Raw genomic sequence first — 14,490 nt, forward strand, 5'->3', positions numbered from 1 at the left:
AAAATCCCTAAGGACTATGCCATCCTAAAGGTGAAACCAATGAGGCAAGAAGCCGTGGTGGGGAGTAACCAGAGTAGAGGCGCTGTTTAAGGGAAAAAGTATCCGGACTACCATGTTAATAGTGACAGAAGAACATATTATTTAAGAATAATCTAGTATATAGTAAGCTAAGATGACTATATTTTATGTACATGGTTTAAGGGAATATTTTGAAAAAAGCAATTTTATGAAAATGAATGATAATATATCTGATGTAATGGTAGATAAATTCAAAATACTTATTTTGTATGCACTTAGAGATATAAAAGTAGCAGATATAAGAAAAATCATATTAGAAAAAGCTTTTGGTAAATACTACATGACTAGAGTGAATTATATACCATATCTACCTAACTACTCTTACAAATATTTACGATGATAAGTTACATAAAATTTTTAGGAAAAGATATAAAAAATATGCAGTTACTAGAAAAACAGATAAAAATAAATATAGAGAAAAACATGGAAAATAAAGATATAAAATACATAGAATTTCTTAATAAAAATATGCAAAAACTACTAAGGCTAAAACAAACAACTACAAAATATTATAATAAAACCAATTTTAAAAAATAGATCATTTAGATTATCTTAAAGTTTTAATATTATATATACTTAAAAACATAGAAATTATAGATATTAAGAAAATAATATTAGAAAAAGTAATAGACTACGAAATTGAAACTACAAATTATCTAGAACAATTATACGAAGAAATTTACCCAGAAGGATATTATTCAGATTAGAAAATGTTAGAATATATCAGACAAACTAGAGAAAATCAAGAAAATCTAAATAATGAAATTAATTATAGAAACCGAATTAGACAAATAATGGAAGACCTAAAAGAAAAATTAATATGGATAGAAAAAACTTTAGAAAATTTAGACAAAAGTACATGTGATAGTTTACATAATTTAAAAAACTCACTACGAGAAGAACAACACAAGATAATAAATAACATTGAAAACCTAGAATTAGATATATATTATAGCACAGATAGGATAAATTATTATACAAGAATTTGTAACTCTGCAATTACTACCGGATAAAATAATTAATGAATATATCTTACGAAAAAAGTAAATTATTAAAAGATATTGAAACAAAATTTAAAAAATATCCACGCACAAATAAAAATAGATTTACTACAAACCTAATAAATCTATTATACCTACTAAATCCGCGCACCCCCCTACAAATCATCTCAGGAATGGATAAGCATATACATCTGATAAATTCAAAGTAACTATCATGTATGGGATGGAGAGTTTGAGTTTGAATATAATACATGAAGACAAGAGACATAGATTTGAAGGAGGAGTTTCACTAGAAACAAAATTCTAAAGAGTCAATAGTTTCACTTGAGAAGAAGTATTATCCTATGAAGAACTCTTTGGAGAGTTTGTGTTTAAATAGAGGAAGTGCCTTATGCAGTCACTCACATACTTAGATAGCAAAAAATCAATTGACAAATTAACTTGGCAGCTTATAACTTGAAGACTGAAGGAACACGTAGCTGAACCTAGTTCTATTACTTAGAAATTTAGGAAGTCTAAGTTTCTATGTATTAGGTTTGGTTTGTGAGTTTTAATCTTGATGTAATTCTAATTTCAGTGAAATATAAATTGAATTAAGATTATTGTCTTCAAGTTAGGAAACTCAAAGACTTGGGATCATATACCTTGGGAGGTTTTTGAGTTGTATTTGACTAGGAGTTAGAGATTATAATTCCTAGATTACATAAGTCTACTAATTTGATGTTTGTTAAGGATCAAAGTTTAGCGAAGTTTAGGGTGAAATTCTGTAGAGGTACAGGTCGTGCTTTTTCATACCTCTTTGAGCAAGGTACTTTTCATGTGAAAATAACTATCTCATTTACTTATGTTGTTTACAATATAGTTAAAACATGTTAGGCAACTTATTTCGCTTATTGATTATTGTTAGATGAACTATAAGTAAATTAGTAGGTCACATACTCTATCAATGGTGTCAAAGCGAGGTTATCTTTAAAAGGGTTAACATGATCATCATGATGAACTCCACACCACCTATTAGACATAATGAAGGAACATCAACCACTTGACCTCCCCTCTTTGATGGTTCACATTTCATTTGGCGGAATGCTAGGATGGAAATGTATCTTCAAGGAGAAGACTATGAGTTATGGGATAGGATTACTAATGGACCAACAATTCCTATGAAGACAATCGATGGAGAGAAATTAAAAAAGGATAGAAATAAATTCACTCTTGAAGATCTGGTTGTCTTAAGGAAAAACACTAAGGGAAAAAACATTCTAGTTTGTGGACTTAGTCTTGCTGATATAATAGGGTGTCAAATTGTACCTCTAACAAACAAATTTGGGATGCTTTGGTGAATGCATGTGAAGGTACTACCCAAGTAAGGAAGTTCAGAATTGCCATGTTGTTCAATTAATATGAGGCTTTCAAAATGAAATAAAATGAGACACTACAAGAAATGATAACTAGATTGATCTCTTTGATAAATGGGTTGTCATCTTTAGAAAAGGTTTTGTCTGCCGCGGAATAAGTAGAGAAATTTTTGAGAGTTTTACTTAAGTCCAAATTAGATGTTAAGGTTACATCAATAAGAGAAGAAAAGGAACTCACTAAGATGTCCCTGGATGAGCTTGTAAGTAACCTGAATACTTAGGAAATAAACATGGATGAATTAAAAAGGGATGAAGTGGTTAAACAAAAATCAATAGACTTACAAGAATCTAATCGTGATGAATTTGAACTTGATGAGGAACAAGTAGACTCCATAATGATGAACTTCATGAAGTTATTTAAGTAAAAAAGTTCTGACAAGAAAGATACAGGTAGCAAAAAGTAGCGCAATGATAACAACCAGGCTGGATGCTATAAATGTGGCAAAGCTGATCACCAAATTAGGGATTGTCCACTTTGGAAAATTGAGTGGAGAAAGGAAAGAGATGAAAAGGAACTAAAGGAAAAGGAAGACTATTCCACAATAGTTGCTTGGGGATCATATTCAGAAGAATCAGATGATGAGGATGTTGATAAGACAACTCTCAGGCCCATTGGTGACTCTGACATAGAAGAAGATGTAGCCTCCGAGGTAAAGTATTCTTGAACTAAAAGAAAAGTTACACTTGTTTCCAAAAAGAAAACTTGTTTCATTGATGAGTGCTTTAATTGATGATTTTCAAGAACTAACCTCTGATAAGGATGAAATGTTCAGCAACCTCGTAAGCTTAAAGTTTGATTATATTGATCTTGAAGCTTGTAAGATCACTAATGAAAAAAAAACTACATTATAAAGGAATAAGTTAGCAAACTTGATGCATCAAATCTGAGCCTTAAGTCTGAAGTCTTAAAGCTATCTCTTTTTTAAAAAGGAAAAAGATTAAGAGTGAGGAACAAGAAAATATTGAGTTAGAACTGATCAAGTATAAACATAAATATTCCTGTGAAAAGGAAAAGGTGAGGAAATTAAATCAAGAAGTATCCAAACTAAAAATAGATCTTGAGAGAGAAAACCGATCGATAAATTCCTTCAAAATTATTCATAAGTTGAGTGAAAGAACTCTCAATGTAAAGGCTAGATTAGGTTTTTACAAAAGTTTAAATGCTATAAAAGATCTGTGCTACATATGTGGAAATCTTGGACATCCAACCACCTAGTGTCCAGTTGGTACAAAAAGCAGGGCTAGAAGCACAAATTTAGCAAAAAACTAATTCCAAATTAGCATAGACTAAAAGGAAAGGAGTTAAAACTTGTCAGACAAAGAGGTTCCCCAACCTGTTGCCTTGATAGGTTAGGAAAAAACTCATCAGTCCTTTTGATTATAAAAAAGGACCCAAGCTTGTTTGGATTTCTAAAACTAACCCATAAATTATTTTGCAGGCAAGAGTGAAGGGAGAAAAGTAAAGATGGTACATGGAAGGTTCTTGCTTAAGGCGTATGACTAGAGATAAACAAAAAATCCTTCTACTCTCAATATTTGAAGGGGGAATGTTTTATTTGGAGATGGTATAAAAGAGACTATCACTGGAGTTAATCAAGAGCATTGAAAGATGTCTATCATATGGAAGGTATAAAGCACAACTTGCTCAATATCTTACAAGTATGTGACAAAGGTAATATGGTAATCTTCACTTCTGCAGGTTGCAAGGTGAGAAGATGGATACAAATAAGATTGTTCTAGTTGCTAAAAGACACAAAAATGTGTACAAAGCTGATATCATGGGAATTCCTCATACAAAGCTAAAATGTTTAAGTGCAACTGAAAATAATCCCCTCCTTTAATATAAAAGACTTAAGCATGTAAGTCTAAAACAACTAAACAAGTTGACATATACGGACATGGTGTTGGGCTTGTCCACAACTAAGTTAAAAAAGGAAAAGGTTTATAGTGTATGTGTATGGGGGAATTAGGTAAGGACCTCTTTCAAACCTAATAACCATGTTATCACAACTAAGTTACTGGACCTGATCCACATGGATCTTTGTAGACCTATGGGGGTACAGATAGGGCTGGGCATAAAATACCGAAAATCAAATTACCGAATCGAACCAAAATATTTTGTAATTGGTATTCGGTAATTTGGTATGGTATTTGGGAGTAAAATTTTAACATTTTGATATTCGAGATTGATTTTGGTTCAAGATATTAATATCGTTTGGCATTCGGTATTTACCGACTATTGAGTTATATATATATATATATATGTCTAACCAACCCAATAGACAATAGTATTAGTCATTCCAAAAAATCTCTTGAAACTTGGTAATATATTCATAAAAAGAAACAAATAGAATACTAAATAAGGTTTCTATTAAATATACTCTTTGAAGTTTAAACATACATTTGCACTTCTCCAACTTTAATATGGTAAAACAAATACCGTACCGAACCGAAGTTTAATTTATCGATTACCGAATTACCAAATTACTGAACCGATGTTCATAAGTATGGTATGTGGTATCTATGTTCAAATACCGATTACCGAATTATCGAATCCAAACTTTAAAATACCGAACCGAATACCGAACGCCCATCCCTAGGTACAAAGTAGAGGAGGCAAGAGGTGTGTCTTTGTAATTGTTGATGGCTATTCAAGGTTTAATTGGACATTGATTTTGAATTCCAAAGAAGATGTTTTTTTATTTCTTTTCTATCTTCATTAAGAAAATAGATAAGAAGCTTGACACCTCCCAAATTTCCATAAAATTTAACCATGGAACTGAATTTGAAAATGCCAAATTTTTGGAGTTTTTATTACTAAATGGTATATATAATAATTTCTCTACTCCTAGAAAACTATAACAACATGGAGTAGAGAAAGGAAAATTAAGACCTTGGAAGACAAGGCTAGAACAACGATGCTTGCAAGAGATCTTGCAAAAAATCTTTAGGCTGAGTGCATAAGTACTGCTTGTTACATTGTGAATAATACATGATTAGGACCATCCTTGAGAATACTCCCTATGAATTATTCAAAGGTAGAAAACCTAATATTTCTCACTTTAGAAGTTTTGGTTGCAAATATTTTATTTATAATAATGGAATAGATAATTTAAGAAAATTCGATACAATGATGAGGGAATCTTCCTAGGATATTCTCACCATAGTAAAGCTTATAGGGTCTTAAATAAAAGAACAAACTGTGTTGAAGAAAGTATGCATGTTATTTTTAATGAATCTTATGCTAAGACTAATGTGTAGGATGAAAGTGAAACTAAAGAACATGACCAGGAATAGGTTGTACGACCTGGTCCAACTATAAAGCAGACTGGGGGCACAGTGACGAGGGAATTAAATCACCAGCAACTCTAGCTCAAGATATTCACAGTGAGCCTAGTATCTCATAAAGGTTGGTGCCTAAGAGCTATAAGTATCAAGGATCTCATCAAATTGAAAATGATATCATTTTAGAGATATCCACTAAATTAGGATTAAGGAGCGTGTAAACATTTAAAGCCTTTCGATCAATCATTGAACTAAAAACAATGAATGAGGCACTTCTTGATGCAGATTGGATCATTGACATGCAAGAGAAAATTCACCTATCTGAAAAAAGCAAAGTTTGGCACTTTGTACCACCTCCATAAGACAGGACTATGATTGAAGCTAAGTAGGTGTACAAGAGCAAGGTAGCTGAACATGAAATATTTTCAAGGAACAAGTCAAGGCTTATGGTCCAATGATACAATCAAGAGAAAGTCATAGACTATGATGAGACTTTTGTCCCTGTGGCAAGAATTGAAGAAATTAGGCTCCTTTTAGCTTTTGCTGCATTTAAGAAATTTACTCTTTATCAAATGGATGCAAAGAGTGCATTCATAAATGGTTATCTAAAAGAGGAAGTGTATGTGAAGTAACAAGCTAGGTTTGAAAATGTTGAGTTTCCTGACCATGTGTATAAGCTTGACAGAGCTTTGTATGAACTTACACAAACTCCAAGGGCTTGGTATGAAAAATTATCGAAATTTCTTCAGGAGCATAGGCACACAAGAGGTAAAATTAATAGCACTCTCTTTTTGAAAACTAATGGCAAGGATTTGTTGATTGTACAGTTTTAACTAGATGACATCATCTTTGTCTTTGCAAATGTTATCATAACTCAGGAATTTGCAAAATTTATGATTAGTGAATTTAAGAAGAGCATGATGGAAAAACTCAACTTCTTCTTAGGATTGAGAATCAAACAAACTGGAGTTGGAACACTGATTCATTAGCAAAAGTATGAGAAGAAACTACTTAAGAGGTTCTCTATGGAGGAAGCAAAGGATATAAGCACTTGTATTACCACTGCTACAAAACCGGACATGGGTGAAACATGTCCATCAGTGGAACAAAAGTTATATAGAGGAATAATTGGGTCACTGTTGTATCTCACTATAAGTAGACTTGACATTTTCTTTAGTGTTGGCCTATGTGCAATATTCCAAGCAGATCCTAAGGACTCCTATCTTAAATCTGTAAAGAAAAACTTAAAAAATCTCAAAGGAACCACTAATTTGGGTCTCTAGTATCCAAAAGGAAACGATTTCATATTGTTGCTGACTATGCAGGTTATCTAGTTGATAGGAGAAGCACCATAGGTATGGCACACTTTCTTGAATGTTTGATATCCTGGTCCTCGCGAAGAAGAAAAAGTCTGTAGTCTTGTCTACTGTTGAGGCTGAGTATGTTGTTGTTGGATCATATAGTGCTTAATTGTTATAGATTAAGTAACAACTCAAGGATTTTGGTATGGATGTTAGGTATGTTTTAATTTTTTGTGACAATACTAGTGCCATAAATATTGCAAAAAATCCTGTGCAACACAAAAGAACTAAACATATTGATATGAGACATCATTTGCTTAGGAACAATGTTGAAAAAGGTCTTATCTAACTTAGGTTTTGTTCAACTAAAGATCAAATTTCAGATATTTTGATGAAGGCATTAAGTAGGGAATATTTTAAAAAAGAATAGGTTAGAATTGGGGATGATTAAGATTGCATGAATCCCCTTCAATGAATGACTAGAATATTTTGTTCTTGGTTACATTTTGGCTAAATTTGATTAAATCAATCTTGCACATTTATTTGTGTGTCCTAATTGTAGAATTTTTGATTAAATTTTGTATTAATTTGTACAGAGATGCTGGATCATAGAAGTAATCATGTCCATAAATCTGGCTCTGATACCAATTGTTGAAACCTTAAGGGCTGCACCACACAGTCAGGGACCAGGTCCCTCAAAATTAGTCACAGACATAAACATAGTAAATGAATGAGGAACTTGACATGACCTAACTAGAGCCTTATCGTAAAAGGTATCCCAGGTCTGACTGGAACCAAAGAGTACCCCCATTACCTAATCTAACCTCCATCCGTCTACTCTGAGTTGGATGAATTTCAAGAATATTACAAGATAGTGTAATAGTTCACATAAAGACTTTGGGATAGGATCACAACTGTGACCAGCCCAACTGGGTCCAACAATCCAACACCAACTGCCCAACTGTACCAAACCATACCAAAGGCCATAAACTAGACCCTAACCAGATAAGTTTCAACATATAATATAATTAATCCCAAAATAAAATACGATGGAACAGTGAGAAATTATATCTAATGATGTCAGTCCAATAACTTATTCCAATGCCAAGGCTGTCACCTATACTAATACCGCCCATTCCAACCCATAGCAATACCCCAAATCCTTTAACCAAAAGACTAATAAAATCCGGTTGAGATATGCCCCCAACCATGGCCAAAACCAATATCCAATAAAATCAAAGTGTCTGGAAATATCCATAAAATGAAATGGAGCCTTCCAAAAATTTGGAAGCTCACCACTTCAGTCCAGATACTGATCTTTGAGTCAATCACTATGTAGGAGGAGTAGAACGGTCATTTCATGCATAGCATGGGTATACAACCACCAGTAGACGAGTTAGCGGGTGAACGCTAGCAAGATATCAGGATAAGGATAAAATAATGCCATTTATAAAGTTAAGTAAAAACAATCCATAAACACATAACCATATATATATAAACATGCTGGGAAAAGGGATTGGGTTTAGTATGTTATTAAAATCTTTACCTGGCTTGTGTAGCTTTGCCGTCCTAAACCACTCACGGGCTATATAGGTTCAGCTTTCCCTGTAGAAAGGGCCCCAGTGTGTGTAGCCGCACGACCAGGGAAGAAAACCTGGGATGAATAGTACATCCCCCAAAATATAGTGTGACATCATGTACAAGGTCACCAAGACCAACCTCACATCGGCTAATATGAGTTTCAAGGTTTGGTCCCCCCAGGACCTCCACCTTCTACGACTTTGCTACACATCCCGCCATTATTGCCCAATTAAAATCATTACCAAGCAACCAACCAATCTATTTACAATTCATTAACCAAATCCATTTAATGGTGGTATTGTCATACCGACCATACTTGTAAGTACTATCCATAGCCAATCATATTTTGGTTCAAGGGGACTTCCAAGTGCCCTTCTATTTACCATATTAAACCACTTGTGGGATTCCATGTACCCCATAAGCATAACTGTTTAGCCATTTACCTTTCCAAATTATTTAAACCATGCATAATTCTTTTATCAAGTTTTAAAACAAGCAAGAGTTCCATTAAAAGTACTCAATGCAGTGAAAACATTATTATAGGCATTTTGTTAAGCACATTAGGGGCATAATATAATCTAAAAAAATTCCAATTACGATTAAACCGTTCCCATAAAATCCAATTACGCAAAACCACCATTAATACACATAAAGCATAATTAAAACCATGGAAAACCATAACCAACCATGTAATATCAAAACCCCCAATTCATATTTGAAAACCAAAATCATACAATCCATGAAGTCATGAAAACATTAATAAAAACCATGCTTCTAGTTAAAATTAAAAATGAGGGAAGGAAACATGCCTTAAATCAAGATGATGATAGAAAGAGATCACCAAGACAAACCCCAAATTAGCCCTCTAGTTGAAATCCTAGCTTCCCTTGCCTAAAAGCTTACTGTTAATGAATGGAATAATAGGGTAAATAACCTCCCAAGTTTGTTAAAAGTCATGGGACCTTATTAGGGTAAGTGGGGAAATATCCAGAATACCCCTACTTAAGTTGCAAATAATCCCATTCCAGGGGTACGACTGACCCTCACCAATCGTACCCTCCAATACGATTGGTACCCTTTACTCGTATCCTAGCCTCAACCTTTGGATCAAATATTGTCTAGTCTATGACTCATCTAACCAAGTCATATCTGAATCATATGATTCGTACCCTTCATTTGTACCCCTAGAATATTAAACCAAGGAAGATTTAGACACTGTCCACTATACGAGTCTCACGGTGAGCCACTCGTCCTTAGATCCAATGTAAGTAACTAAGTCTAAGATTAACTTAAGGAACTAAACGATCTGTATCCACCAATACGACTCTACCCCTAAGTCATATCTATTCCAGTGACCAAAATCAATCCCACCAATAATACTAGTCAACATACAATAGGACTATACTATTCATACCCCATCCTACAGCTCGTACTCATGAGTCGTATTAGGTCCAGAGACCAGAATTCCAAGAAATTTTCTAAGAGTCAAAACTCAAGGTATTATAGTCTCCCCCACTAGGAACATTCTTCCCTGAATGATGGATAAGGTAGCGGTAACAACATGCACGAATCATTTGCATTATCAAATATATTCCTAATCTTTAACAAAGTTTGAAAACAAAAAGGAAAGGATGTTAATCTTTCCTTTAACAAACTCAAAAAATAAAGATATGTTGAAGACACTTACCTTCCACACAAATCCCAAGAGCAGAAAATAGATGCAGATATTTGGACTTCGTGTCCTTCTCTTCTTCCTATGTAGCTTCTTCCACCTTATGGTCCGCCCACAAAACCTTAATCGAAGCTATATCCTTGGTCCGCAATCGATGAACGTGCCTATCCAAGATCTTAACCGAGATTTCCTCATAAAATAGAGAATCCCCAATACCCAATCCTTCCAGAGGAACAACCGAAGAAGGATCAACAATGCACTTCCTCTACATGGAAACATGAAAGATCGGATAAATAAGGCTCAAGCTAGAAGGCAAATCTAACTCATAAGCAATATTACCAACTCTCCGTAAAATCTCATAAGGACCAATATACCGGGGACTGAGCTTCCCCTTCTTGCGAAACTGCATTACTTCCTTTATGAGAGATACCTTGAGGAAAACCTTATCTCTAACCTCAAACTCTAAGTCTCTACGCCTAATAGTCGCATAGGATTTTTGGCGGCTTTGGGTAGCCTTAAGCCTATAATGAATCACCTCCATCTTCTCCATATCCTGGTAACCAAGTCGGGACAAAACATATTCGCCTCACCACGTTTGAACCAACCAATAGGAGATCTACACCTCCCACTATACAATGCCTCAAAAGGGGCTATACTAATACTAGAAAGATAGCTATTGTTGTAAGAAAACTCTACAAAAGGTAGATGCTCAATCTTACTTCTACCATAATCAATTACACAAGCCCAAAGCATATCCTCTAATGTCTGAATAGTTCTCTCCGCTTGCCCATCCATCTACGGGTGGAAAGAAGTACACAAACTCACCTTAGTCCCTAAACCTTTTTGAAAAGATCACCAGAAGTAAGATGTAAACTGCATGCCACGATCACAAATAGTCAAAACAAGCATCCATGCAGCTTCACAATCTCTTGAAAATACCGCTTCGCATAATCTTCCGCTAGAAGGTAGTCTGCAGTGGCAAAGAGTGGGCAGACTTAGTCATCCTATCCACAATGACCCAAATTAAATCATATTGATTTCGAGATCGAGGAAAGCTGATAAAGAAGTCCATATTAGTCACTTTCCATTTCTATTTGGGCAAATTAATTTCTTGATACAACCCTCGTGGCCTCATGTCCTCAATCTTAACCTGCTGACACACTATGCATTTGGCCATAAAATCAACCAAATCCCTTTTCATGCTATTTCGCCAACAGATATACTTGAGATTATGATACATTTTAGTCGAGCTAGGATAAACAACATAGCACGATTCATGCGCCTCAGCCAAAATAATTTGTTGCAACCCATCGATATCAGGAACACACAACCTCCCTTGGTAATGTAAAGTACCATCATCATTGATCTCAAACACTATTACCTTTTGCCCCCCAACGTTATTCTTGATTTTTATCAAGATAGGATCCAGCACTTGCTTCTCCTTAATCTCTGCACCAAGAGACAATCGAACCACTTTTTGCACCATCACGCCACCATCTTTGGAGTCCAAGAGGCAAATTTTAAGATTAGCCAAGCGGTGAATAGATTTCACCAATTTCCATTTTCCTTCCTCCACATGAGCCAAACTCCCCATGGATAATCGTCTAAGAGCATTAGCAACCATGTTAACTTCTACCTGGGTGGAAGTGAAGACTCATTTCATAGTCCTTAAGAAGCTTCAGTTATTTTCTCTACCTAAGATTAAGCTCCTTCTGAGTGACCACGTACTATAGAATCTTATGATCAGAAAATATATCCACGTGAATCCCATACAAATAATGTCACCATATTTTTTAAGAAAATACAATCGCCAACAACTCCAAATCATGAGCAGGATAGTTCCTCTCATGCACTTTTAACTGCCTGGAAGCATAGAAAATTACCTTCCTATGCTGTATCAACACACAACCAAGCCCTTCCCGAGATGCATCACAATAAAATATGAACCCATCATTGCCTTTTGGCAAAGTCAAAATTAGAGCTGAAGTTAACTTATCCTTCAACTTCTTAAAGCTCCCTTCACATGTATCCGACCAAAAAAACTTGACCTTCTTCTGAGTCAACTTAGTCAAAGGAGAAGCTATCGATGAAAAGCTTTCTACAAACTGCCTATAATACCCAACTAAATCCAAGAAGCTTCGAATATCAGATGGAGGCGTGGGTCTAGGCCACCTCTTCACCACAACAACCTTTTGCGGATCCACCATGATCCCATCACTAGAAATAATGTGATCCAAGAAAGTTACAACGTTTACCTAAAACTCATATTTAGAGAACTTGGAATACAACTATTATTCCTTTAAGGTCTGCAACACCACACGGAGGTGATTAGTATGATCTACCCTACTCTTTGAATAAACCAGAATGTCATTGATAAACACAATAACGAAGAGATCCAAATACTTATGAAAAACCTGTTCATTAGATCCATAAATGCCGTCGGAGCATTAGTCAACCCAAATGACACTACCAAAAACTCAAAGTACCCATACCGAGTACGAAAAGCCATCTTAGGGATATCCAACTACCTAATCTTTAGCTGATGGTACCTAGACCAAAGATATATCTTAGAAAAGAACTTGGAACCTTGTAACTAATCAAACAGATCATCTATCCTTGGAAGAGGATACTTGTTCTTGACCGTCACCTTATTCAACTGCCCATAGTTAATGCACATCCGAAGGAAACCATCCTTCTTGTGCACAAACAACACTAGTGCACCCCACAGAGATACAATAGGATGAATAAACCCCTTATCCAGAAGATCCTTATGTTGCTCCTTGAGTTTTCTCAACTCATCTAGAGCCATTCTATACAAAGGAATAGAAATTGGATGAGTGCCCGGAACTAGATCAATACTAAACTTGATTTCCCTATCCAGAGGAATACCAGGAAGATCATCAGGAAAGACCTTTGAAAACTCATTAACCACTAGACCTGATTGGAAAAAAGGACCTTTCGAGTTAAAATCTTTTACTCGGACCATGTGATAAAAAAACCTTTAGAGATTAACTTTCAAGCTCTACGTTAAGAAATAAATCTCCCCCTAGGATCTAAAAAACCAACCTCTAAATCTATAACCGATTCACCAGGGAACATAAAGATAACCCTATGGGTCCGACAATCCAAGGATGTGTAATAAGAGTGCAACAAATCCATACCCATAATGACATCGAAATTCACCACACCTAACTCAAACATATCCACCAAGGTTTGCTTGCCACCAATAGATACTACATACCCCCTATAGACTCTCTTTGCAATAACTGAGTCACCTATCGGGGTAAAAACCAAAAAATAGGATTCAAAATAATTTCCAAATTGAAACGAAAAGATACAGCCACATAGGGAGTCACAGAGGAGAGAGTGAACCCTGGATTAAGCAAATAATATATGTCATGAGAAAAAGGCTGTAACGTACTAGTAACGACATCAGGTGATGCCTTGGATTCCTATTGAGACGCCAAAGTATACAACTTATTCTGGCCAACACTAGAACTAGGAGTAGTAACAGAAGCAGATAAAATACCACCAGATGTAGGAGAAGAAGATCAAGCCGTAGGAATCTTATTCTCCCCTGTAGCAACCTTATTAACCAGAAAATCACTGAACCGATGGCCTGCTTGACCAAACTTGACGCATTAGTCCTTTCCTTTATCATAATAACCCCGATAAAGACGATCATAAAATCGATAAGGAGGTTATGAAGAAATTGAATAACCTCTGCTTGCCTAAGATTGGGCTCTTTGTGCCCAAAATTCTCACCACTTTGATGATGCTTGTTGCCCGACCGGTAAGGATCCCTAGCAGAAAAGAAGGAATTGAAACTCCCTCACTTCTTTTTCTACCATTTTCCACCATCCCAACCACCCTAAAACTAAGCACCTCCCTGGGCAGAAAACCTATTCCTCTTACCCTGCCGATCTCTGAACTTTGCCTGTTTTCTCTTCTTATCCTCTACCTGCTGCATATGAAAAGTCAACCTAGAGATGTCCATATCTTTAATTAGCAAGGCGATTTTGCTCTCCAAAATCAAATTCTGATTCAACCCAGAAGCAAACTTCCTTATTCTTGCCTACATGTCAGCCATTAAATCAAGAACATACTTTGAATTTGGTGAAACTCAAGGTATATTCCTTGAAAGACATCCTCCCCCG

Source organism: Capsicum annuum, chromosome 6 (genome assembly GCF_002878395.1).
Source record: "Capsicum annuum cultivar UCD-10X-F1 chromosome 6, UCD10Xv1.1, whole genome shotgun sequence".
Lineage (NCBI taxonomy): Eukaryota > Viridiplantae > Streptophyta > Magnoliopsida > Solanales > Solanaceae > Capsicum > Capsicum annuum.